Source organism: Phocoena phocoena, chromosome 13, assembly GCF_963924675.1.
Source record: "Phocoena phocoena chromosome 13, mPhoPho1.1, whole genome shotgun sequence".
Classification (NCBI taxonomy): Eukaryota; Metazoa; Chordata; class Mammalia; order Artiodactyla; family Phocoenidae; genus Phocoena; species Phocoena phocoena.
This window is the reverse complement of record NC_089231.1, coordinates 39,087,670-39,099,753: the sequence shown is the minus strand read 5'-3', so window position 1 is coordinate 39,099,753 and position 12,084 is coordinate 39,087,670. Positions and strand designations below refer to the sequence as shown.

The window sequence follows — 12,084 nt, the reverse complement described above, 5'->3', positions numbered from 1 at the left end:
AGAATGTTTGTAGAGGCTTTTCTAGAAAGACCGAAGTTAAAAATTACCTTATTAAATCATAGAATCACAGGTATAAAAGATGACAAGCAGTGATGTTTTGGGGGCTTAGGTTACAAGGTCTGAGCTTTCAAAGTACATGCCTTAGTCTGAATTTGATATGCCACCTGAGATAAGCAGTAACCTCTTTCACTAGAATCCTTTGACTGTTCTGTTCCCTGAAGTAGAGTTTTCATGATCTCAAGTAGTGTTTTTTGTATTGGGAAAATATTTAATTGTTAAATATTTAATTTATGATCATCTCACAAGGCTTTTTACCACGAAGACGGATGTGGATGTCCTTAAAGCAATTACAATTAGTTTGACTTCATACATACTGGTCCTGAATTGCCATTATTGTCCTGACTGATACATTTTCAGCTACCAGGCTTAGAGAGTACTTGACATCTTAGAGTATATTGTTTCGGTTTCAGTAAACTTCTGCTTTCTAGCAAAGTGCTCAATTCTTGGTAGAAGGTCATTGTGTTAGTACAAGGTTAATATTAGTACAAATTTGACTGCTAAAAACCCCTGATATTACTATATTAACTATTAACATACAGGTATATGGGAATAATGTATTCTTGGTTCCTTGAATTTGCTAAGTTTCCTCTGCTGGATATTTCAGTCTATGTTTTTCTACTCATACTTGCCAAACTGTGTTTTTTTTTCAAGACAGTTTTGTGCTAGTGGGAAAGTAGAGAGAATTCCATGTACTTCAAACACTGGCAACAAAACATTTCTAGCCTTCATGTTCTTTTACCTCTGAATTTTCAACCTGATTTCAAATAACTGGTTTCCTCTTGACGGTCATTTCTCTTTCACCTTGAGAAATAAAGTATATACTCCTTTGACCAGATATTTCCCTCTAGCTACTACCTTCTTTGTACTACAACATAACCTCATTCCTAGAAAAGAGTCTATAATATCTATAGTACTGTTTTCTACTCTGTTGCATTTCATTCCCTCCTCAAACTTATTCATTTATTTTAAAATATAATATATGGAAAGGCAATTTATATACGATAATATGTACCCATTTTAATTATATATTTCACTGAGTTTTGACAAATGTAAGATTACTCCAGAAAGTTACACTGAGAACTTTTACAGTCAGTCCCCTCCTCTATCCTCCTTCCCTGGCAGCCATTAATGTGATTTCTATTATTACTGCTTAGTTTTTTATGTTCTGACACACCAGTATAAATGGCCCAACAGTATGTACTTTTTTCTGTCTGGCTTTTTTCCCTCAGCAAAATGATTTTTGGTGTGTGGTAAAATATACATAACATAAAATTTACCATCTTAACTGTTTTTAAGTGTACAGTTCAGTGATATTAAGTACATTCGTGTTGCTGTGTGACCGTTTCTGCCATCCATTCCCAGAACTTTTTCATCGCTGAAACTCTGTCCCCATTAAATAACTCCTCACTCTCCCCACTGCCTATTCCCTGGTAACCACTGTTCTATGTGCTTCATGAATTTGGCTATTCTAGATACCTCATATAAGTAGAATCATATAATATTTGTCCTTTAGTATCTGATTTATTTTGGAGCATAGTGTTTTTGAGACTTTTAAAAACTTGTTTTGTATAGGAGTAATGCATTTTTTATCATTGAGTGGTATTCCATTGTATGCCTGTACCTTAATTTGTTTATCTATTCATCTATTAATGGACATTTGGGTTGTTCCAGTATTTGCCTTTTATGAATGGTGTTACTTTAACATTCATGTACAAGTCTTTGTGTGGCTATGATGTTTTATTTTTCTTCTGTAAATACTTAGGAGTGGAATTACTCAGTTATACGTTAAGTGTATATTTAACTTTATAAAAAAACTGCCACACTGTTTCCCAATGTAGTTGTGCTATTTCACACTCCCGCTAGGAACTTACGAGGGTTCCATCATTCCGCATATTCATTAACTCTTGGTATTATCATTTCTTTGCATTTCCCCAATGATTGGCCAGTCTTTTGTTAAGTGTCTGTTCAAATCTTTTGCCTGTTTTTTTTTTTTTTTTTTTTTGCACTCACCCCCTTCCTTCTTGACATTGAAGTATTAGAGTTCTTTATATATTCTGGATGTAAGTTTTCAAATATTTGTTTTTTCCTCCCAGCCTGCAGCTTGCTTTTAATGCTCTTAATATTTTCTTTTGAAAAGCAATTTTTTTTTCTTTTGATGAAGTTCACTTCATCAGTTTTTTCTTTTATGGTTGATGTTTTTAGTGTTCCATCTAAGAAATCTTGCCCATCCCACAGTAGCAAAGATTTTTTCCTATGTTAGAAAAGACTATATCTTTTCTGCAGAATTAACCTCCGCCTCCTTGTCAAAAATCAGTTGACCATATATGCATGGCCTATTTCTGGGCACTTTATTTCATTCCATTGACCTATATGTTGCCCTGATGCCAATACCATAGTAACTTGATTACTGTCATATTAATAGTAAGTCTTGAAATCAGGTAAATCCTATTGATTTTTTGTTCTTTTTGAAAATTGTTTTGGCTCTTTGAGGTCCTTTGCATTCCACTAAATTTTAGAGTCAGCTTATTAGTTCCTAAAAGAACATTGCCTCCTGGAATTTTGTTTGGGGTATATTGAATTTACAGATCAAAATGAGGAAAATTAACATGCACTGAATCTTCCAATCTATGAATATCTCTCCATTATTTTTTTAGATTTTCTTTCACTTTTTTTCTGCATGATTTGTAGTTTTCAGGGGTACAGGGCGTAAAATATGCTCATATTTTGTTGTATTTATCCTTAAGTATTTTATGTTTTTTGATACTATTATAAATGGTGTAATTTTAATTTTATATTATACTGTACACTTACTTTTAAATTTTATTTCATTTCTAATTTGAAAAAAAACAGAACTGATTTTTTAACATTGACTTGGTATCCATCAACTTCTTAAAATTCACTTGTTATAGTAGTTTTTTTTTGCCTGAGTACTTTGGATTTTCCACATACAGGATTATGTCATCTACAGATAAAAACAGTTTTATTTTATCTTTACAATCTATAGATTCTTTGTTTCTTTTTCTTGCCCTTTGGCATTGGCTAGAACCTGCAGGACAATGTTGAATGAAAGTGACGAGGGTGGACATCTTTGCCTTCTTTTTGTTATCTTAAATCTTTAACTATTAAGCACAATGTAAGCTATAGGTTTTTTGTAGATGTTCTTTATCAGGTTGAGGATATTTATTTTTGTCCCTAGTTTGGTGAGGCTTTTTTTTTTTCTTAAGTCATAAATAGGAGTAGAATTTTGTCAAATGATTTTTCTTCATTTACTGTGCTGATAATATGTTTTTTTTCTCTGTTATACTCTGGTAAAATATGTTGATTGGTTTTTGAATGCTTAATTTACCTTGCCTTCCTGGCCTAAGCCTCATTTGGTCATGGTGGTTTTTGGTTTTGTTTTTCCATCTATTACTGAGTTTGATTTGCTAATATTTTATTAGAGATTTTTGTAACATGAGAAATGCTTGTAGTTTTCATGAAATGTCATTATGTATTTTTTAACTTTATGTTTTAATTATGGTAAAATACACATAACATAAATTTTACCATCTTAACCAATTTTTAAGTCTACAGTTCAGTAGTGTTAAATGTATTCACGTTGTTATTCAACCAGTCTCCCGAACCCTTTTCATCTTGCAAAACGAAAACTCTGTGTGCCCATTAAAGCTCCCCATTCCTCCCTTTGGCAGCCCCTGGCAGTCACCATTCTACTTTCTCTGTCTGCAAATTTTACTATTCTAGAACCTTATATATATGTCAAATCATTGTTTTTTACCATAATGTGGTAAAATACATATAACATACAATTGACCCGTCGTGACATTCAGTACACTAACAGTTTTGCATAACCATCACTTTTAAGTTCCAGAACATTTTCACCCCAAAGGAAACTGTACCCATTAAGCAGTTGCTGCCCATTCTTCCTTTCCACCTAACCCCTGACAATAGCTAATCAGTTTTCTGTCTGGATTGTTTTGCTAACTCTCGATATTTCATTTAACTGGAATCATACAATATGTGGCCTCTTGTGTCTGATTTCTTTCACTTAGCGTAATGTTTTCAAGGTCGGCTGAAAAATACCCCATTGTGTGGATACATCACATTTTGTTTCTCCATTCATTCGTTTATAGACATTTGGGTTTCTACCTTTTGACTGTAGTGCTGCTATGAATATTCATGTGCAGGTTTTTGTTTGAACACCTGTTTCAGTTATTTTGGCTATATACCCAGGAGTGGAATTACTAGGTCTTAGGTTGTTCTATGTTGAACTTTTTGGGGAGCTACCAATCGTTCCTACAGCAGCTGAACCACTTTATATTCCCCCTAACAGTGTACAAGGATTCCAATGTTTCTATATCCTCACCAACACCTGTTGTATTTCATTTTTTTGATAATAGCCATCCTAGTAAGTATGAAGTGGTATCTACTTGTGGTTTTGATTGTCATTTTCCTAGTGGCTAATGATGTCAACATTTGTAAGTCTTCTTTGGAGAAGTGTCTATTCAAGTCCTTTGCCCATTTTTTAATTGGGTTGTTTGTCTTGTTGTTGTTGTTGTAATAGTTTTACATATTCCAGATTTTTTTCATATTCTAGATTTTAGACCACTAAAAGATACATGATTTACAAATAACCTCTCATTATGTACGTTGTTTTTTCACTTTCTTGATTGTGTCCTTTGAAGCATAAAGGATTTTACTATTGATGAAGTCTAAATTTTCTAATTTTTCTCCTGTTGATTGTGCTTTTGGTGACATATCTAAGAAACTACTGCCATATCAAAGATCATGAAGATTTAACCCTATGTTTTCTTCTATGAGTTTTATGGTTTTAGCTCTTTATTCAGGTCTTTGGTTCATTTTGGTTTAATTTTTGTGTATGGTAAGAGGTAGTGGTTCAACTTAGTTCTTTTGCATGTGGAAATCCATTTGTCCCATTTGTTTTTATCATTACCAGACTCATGGACATTTTATTTTATTCTAATCCAGGACTCACAGAAATAAAAATGGAGTAGCACAGTGGTACATTTAAAAAAAAAAAAACACTTTGTTTTGAGGTAATTATAGATTCATCTGCAGTGGTAAGAAATAATACAGAGAGATAGTCCGTGTCCCCTTTACCCAGTTTTCACCAATGGCAGCATTTTGATTAACTGTAGTGCAATATCACAACCAGAAAATTGATATTGATAGAATTCATCAACCTTGTATAGATTTCACATGTACTTATTTGTGTGTATATTTAGTTCTGTGCAGTTTTATCACATATGTAGATTTGTGTACCATCACCACAATCAAGATACAAAACAGTTTTGTTACAAGAGTCACTCATGCTGTCCTTTTATAAACATAGCTATTTTCCTTTGTACTGCTTTCTCCTTCCCTAATCCCTAGCAACCACTGATCCACTCTCCGTCTCTATAATTTTGTCATTTCAAGAATGGTATATAAATGGAATCATACAGTATGTAACCTTTTGATATTAGCTTTTTTTCCCACTCAACATAGTACTTTTTAGATCCATCCAAGTTGTTGAATGTATCAATAGTTTGTTCCTTTTATTGCTGAATAGTATTCCATGGTATGGGTGTACTACATTTTCTTTAACCATTCACCTGTTAAAGGATTGTTTTCAGCTTCAGACTGTTAGAAATGAAAAGGCTGTGAATATTCAATGTATAGATTTTTGTGTGAGCGTAACATTTTCATTTCCTTGGAATATTGTGTCATAAATGCATATATAGTTTTGTCAGAAACTGCTGAACTGTTTTCAAGGAGGTTTACCATTTTACATTCCCACCAACAATGCAAGAAAGATCTACATCCTCTGCATTCTTGCCAACGTTTGTTATAATTATTTTGTCTTGTAGCCATTTGGATAGGTGAGCACAGGCTCCGGAGAGCAGGCTCAGTGGCCATGGCGCACGAGCCCAGCCGCTCCACGGCATGTGGTATCCTCCCGGACTGGGGCACGAACCCACGTCCCCTGCATCGGCAGGCGGACCCCCAACCACTGCGCCATCAGGGAAGACCTAATTGTGGTTTTAATTTGCATTTTTCTAATGGATATTGATGTTGGACATTGCTTCATGTGCTTATTTGCCATCTTCTTCAGAGAAATGTCTGTTCATCCTTTTTGCCCATTTCCTGTGTAATATTTGGTTTTTTTATTGATGAATTTTGAGAGTTCTTCATATGTCCTATATAGAGAGCCTTTGTTGGATATGTAGTTTGCAAATACTTCTTCCTAGTCTGTAGGTTGTCTTTTCATCCCTTTCGTAGGGTCTTTCATAGAGCAAATGTTTTTAATTTTAACTAGGTCTAGTTTATCAGTTTTTTCCTTTTACAGACCATGCTTTTATTGTCAAGTCTAAGAACTCTTTGCCTAGCCTTAGTACCTGAAGATTTTCTCCTTTTTTTTTCTGGAAGTTTTATAGTTTTATGTTTTTTATTAAGTGCATGATCCATTTTGCAATAATTTTTGTATAAGGTGTGAGGTTTAGGTTGAGCTTCCTTTTTTTTTGCCTACTGTGTCCAATTGCTCCAGTGCCATTTGTTGAAATCTTTTTTATACTTTTGTCAGAAATCAGTTGGACATATTTGCATATGTCTCTTTCTCATCAGTTGGACATATTTGCATATGTCTCTTTCTCAGTTCTCTTTTCTAATCCATTGATCTATGTCTCTATCCTTCTGCCAACTGTCTTAATTGCTGTAGCTATATAGTAAGCCTTAATATTGGATAGAATGATTCCTCCCATTTTATTCTTTTTCAAAATTATTGTAGCTCTTCTAGTCCTGTGCCTTTCCATGATAACTTTAGAAGATTGTCAATGTCTATTAAAAAAACTTTGCTGGTATTTTAATAGCTATTACATTAAAACTATAGATCAGTTTTGGGAAAAATTGACATGTTTACTCTGTTGAGTCTTCCAATTTATGAATATGGCAAGACTCTCCATTTATTTAGCTATTTGATTTCTTTCATCAGCATTTTATAATTTTCAGGATATAAATCCTGTACATGTTTTCTCACAGTTATGTCTAAGTATTTAATTTTCTTTGGAGCAATTATAAATGTATTGTGTTTTAAATTTTGGTTTTCACGTTTGTCGTTTCATGTTTGTTTGCTGTTTGAAATGTGATGAAATTTCTGTGTTTATCTTGATTCCTGGAGCATTGCTGAACTCACTAGTTCTAGAGGTTTTACTGTTGATTCTTTGGGGCAATGACAATTATGTCATTTGTAGATAGGGACGGTTTTATTACTTTTTTTTGAATGTGTATGCTTTTTATTTCTTATGGTCCTGGCTAGGACTCCCAGTGCTATGTGAATAGGAGTGTTGAGAGAGGATATGTTTACTATGTTCTTGATTTTATGAGGAAAGCATTCAATCTATCATCAAGTATGATGTTAGCTGTAGATTTTTTGTAGATACTCTTTTGAAAGTTGAGGAACTTTCTCTCTATGCTGAGTTTTTGTTATGATTCCATGCAAGGTTTTGTAAAATACATTTTTCTGCCTCTATATCATATGAGTTTTCTTTAGCTATTTATTTGGTGGGTTATCTTAATTGATTTTTAAATGTTGGACATGCCTTACATACCTGTAATAAATCTCACTTGTTATAATTGTTTTTCTACATTGCTGGACTTGCTTTTATAGTATTTTGTTTAGAATTTTAATTTTTTTATTTTACTTATTTATTTATGTATTTATTTTTTGGCCATGCCACGCATCTTGCGGGATCTTAGTTCCCCAACCAGGGATCAAATCTTGGCCCAGCAGTGAAAGCGGTGAGTCCTAACCACTGGACTGCCAGGGACTCCCTGTTTGGAATTTTTACATCAAAGTTTGTGAGAGGTATTAGACAGTAGTTTTCTCTTTTTTTATTGCCTTAGTCTGCTTTTAGTACCATCTTTATAAAGTGAGTTAGGAAGTGTTCTCTCCTTTTCTGTTTTCCGGAAGAAATTGTATAAAATTGGTGTTAGTTCTTCTTTATATATTTAATAGAATTCTCCAGTGAAACCATCTGGGCCTAGATATTTCTTTCTGAAGAGCTTTTTAATTACAATTTCAATTTGTTTAATGGTTATAAGATAAGTTGTCTATTTTGTCTTGGTTGAGTTTTGGGAATTTGTGACTTTTGAGAATTGTTCCATTTCTTCTAATTTATGTCAACATAAAGTTGTTCATAGTATTCTCTTATTATCTTTATAATGACTTAAGGGTCTATAGTGCTTCATTTGTGATATTATTTGTACTTTCACTCTTTTATTTTTGTCAGTCTTGCTAGGCTTGCCAGTTTTAGAGATTTTTTTTTCAAAGAACCAGCTTTTTCTTTCATTGATATTTTTCTCTATTTTTCCTGTTTTTAGTTTCATTGATTTTTGCTCTTATGTTTGTTATTATATTCCTTCTTCTTATTTTATATTTATTTTTCTAGTTTATTAAAACAGGAACTTGAGACTATTCTTTTTTTGATATAACTATTTAGTCCCTCTCATTACTACTTTCAGTGCATCTCACATGTTTTGATTTTTTTGTATTTTCATTTCATTTACTTCTATGTATTTTTAAAAAATATTTCCTTTGAGACTTCCTCTTTGACCCATGGATTATTTAGAACTGCACTGTATAATTTCCAAGCATTTGGAGGTTTTCCCCTTGTCTTTCTGTTATCGATTTCTAGTTTGGTTCTCTTATGCTAAGAGAACAATTTCAAAATTTTTTTGAGGTTTTTCTCATGGCCCAAGATATGGTTGACCTTGATGAGTGTTCATGAGTGCTTGAAGAAAATGTTTATAATTGTAATTCTTCCAGTTTACATTGAAAAACCTGGTTTATATTATCTTTAATATATTTCCTTTTTTTGTTTGATCATTCCGTATGTAACTAATCCTCCATCTCTGCCTCTACTCCCTCTCCTGCACAGAAGCCACCTCATCCTGCTGGAGCCTGAACTCCCCATTACCGTCCACCAGTTTCCCTCAAGGATGCCTTTTCTCACTGCTCACATTCCAGCACACCAACCCAGGCCATACTCTGCCTGAATGTCCTCTTCACTGCACTCTGGTTCTGACTCTGCATGTTGAGATGTCTCCACTCCTTGGATGTCCTCTCCTCGTTTCTCTGATTAGGCTTTGACACCCTACACCAAGCCACCCCTTTGCAGTTATGTCCTCCTTACCTTTCTCTGGCTCTGACCTCCACATGCTGGTCCTCTCCCTTGTGTGGATGCCCTCCTTCTTCATCTTGGCTCTGACATTTCACCAGCTTGCCCCTTCTTGAGATTGACCCTTCTCACTCTGCCTGGGCTCTGATACTACTCACTGGGCTGCCCTCTGAGTGTGTGTCCTTTTCATCCTCCTTGGTCTGTGATAACCTGCTTCAGGTTAACACTGTGTGGATGCTCTCTTTACTTTTTGTAGACTACTCTACACCAGCACCCACTCCCAACCCCTGCATAGACCCCTCTTCACCATACTGGGGCTCTGAATTTCGATGCTGGATCACTCCCATCCTCTTGCAAGGATACCCACCTCAAATACTTCGGCTCTTACACCCATGCTGGGCTACCCCTCCACATGGATGCTCTTCTCATCTCGTTGAGGCTCTGCTGCCCGTGCTGGATTACCCTCACTTGTTGATGCCCTCAACTAGCTTGGCCTGTGACATCCCACTGGGCAGACCTTCTGTGCACCTCTTGATGTCACTCTGATTCTGACTCTGCCCTGTGTCATGGTTTTAGGACTTAATTGTTCAGGAAGAAAAAGGAAAGTTGAAAATGAAGAAGAGAAATAGGAAATGAAAGCTCAGTGTTCAGTTTAGAAGAGAAAAAAGTTTTCTCTTTGCGTAAAGGACATTTAGATGTATTTTCTTATTCTTGAAGAAACACATTGTTTTATATTTATATACTTTGCTTTCCAACTCGTGTCATATAAAATAAGACCAAAACTGATTCTTTTGTGTTCTGCCTACCTTGCCTGGTACATTGCTTTTTTAAAACTAATATACTTTTGAATAAATAGAGAATAATGAAAATGTATTAATAGAGGGTTATTAGGAGGCTAAAGTTTTGAAAGTTGTTTTCATTCATGTTTTTTCAGTAAAAATTAGGCATAAAGAATGGAGGTTGTTTCGGTTGTGATAAAGGTCAAACCAAACGGGGAAAGTGTTGGAAGATTTAGGAGATCTTACGTATTCCTATGTCATATTCAAGTATAGTATGCTTAAGAATTTCAGCTACTGTGCAGATCTACTAACATTGTTTTAGGAGAGAAGTCACTGAGTGCTTAGCACCCAGTGTTGACCATTAACAAGCTTATTTTCAGAATTCTGTAGTATTCAGTAACTCTCAGTACAACATACAAAACAAATAGTGTGTTTGCAATTACAGAGTGACATGCAATATAAAGGCAAAGTGATAACTGTATCTTTTTTATAATGTTGCCTTTGAGGTGAAAAGCATTCTTACCAAAGCATAGCCTTTTTAATAAAAACATGGCCTTGACTTTATCAGTATAAGAGGGAAAACCAAATATATCCAAATTCTAAGACTGGCTTACGTATATCTTGGGGGGATCCATTGAGAATCTAGCTGTGAGGTCCTTTTTAGTCAGTATCTTTATTGGTGTTATGTATGAAAGAATAAAAAAGATGCCTATAAGATTTATTGCTGTTTCTAAATGAAAGTAAATGTTAATAGAAAATATAAATAAAATTCAGAATTGGTATAAGAGCTTGGAAAATGGTTTCATTCAAGCAGGATAGAAGACAGTAGTGACAAGTACAGGTTATTAAGTGCCTAGGATAAAAATAAATTAGAAATTCATTTTAGAGAGAGGCTTACTGGTTAGGCCCAGTGAGTGAAAGAAAAAAAATGCATGGTTCCTAGTTAAATTTAACCTGAACATGAGCAAGCAATATTATGCTATTTGGCAAGAAAACAAATAGATAAAAACACTTGGTGTGAGTTTTTAATCCGTAGATGCCTCCTTAATAATCTGTATATGCTCAGAGAACTTTTTCACTTGTGTTAACTACACTAATAAAATAATAGAATACAAATACAAATCAAAATTTACAGGCTAATGGATAACACATACCACAAAGATAAATTAGGAATATTATACATTATTTAGTTTATAAAAGAGAGTATAAGACACGACTTGATATGAGTTTCAAGTAAATAAAAGGGTTTCCCTGAGGTGTCCAGCATTGATTTACATCTGCAGAAGGATAAGTGGAATATTGTTTAATCTTTTTAAGAGATTAAAGAAGAGATTAGAGAAAATTCTTTTTGTTCAAGATTGCTGAATTAAGTGACCTCAGAAAGTCTTTTACAGTAAAATTAATGAATTGTTTGCATGGATGGGAAAAGTAGTTCATTTATGAGGACTTGAAAAATGAATGGCTCTGCAAAATATTGTAGCTTGTGCTGAAAGATGGTGACAGTTCTTTATTTACGCATTTGCATTTTTTTACTGAGACTTTTTAAGATGGGCAGGGGTACCATAGACTAATGCACAAACCGTACTATAGCTCATTCTTTAAAGGGAAAAAAAAGTTTTAAAATAATCTTGGCTACAATTGCAGTTTTTGATGTATATGAGCCATATTCTAAGAAGCCTTAGAAAACCTCCACTATTTCATGTTCTGAGCCCACACTGTCACATAGTGCATGGTAACCTAGTGAATACCTGTGTGCTAACTCATTTGAGGACAGGGTTCTTTTTTAGGCTCAGATACTCTGATTTTTCCTAGAGGACAGTTTGCTATTTCTACTTAACATTGCTCAGAAGAAAAATAGAAAGTGTAGCACCATTAGGTTCCCATTGTAAAATGAGTAGTTCATCATTATTTTATATTTATTCCTGTCTTTTATTTTTTGAAACCAATCATAATTTTGGGTCACCATTAAATGTACGTTGCAGTACAATAAGAAGGTTAGACTTTAATTTTTCAGTGACTCATTTTTTTTTCTTCCCATTTGAAGCCTTTATGGACTTGGGGCGGGGTATAAA

At 34.2% G+C, this 12,084-nt stretch overlaps 1 protein-coding gene across 2 annotated transcripts in view; it reads left to right on the top strand.

Annotated features, from left to right (window-relative positions):
* The window catches only part of KIAA1328 (KIAA1328 ortholog), a 380,212-nt gene that overhangs the window by 15,542 nt on the left and 352,586 nt on the right, over positions 1-12,084 (top strand). The gene's annotated exons all lie outside the window — the stretch shown is intronic.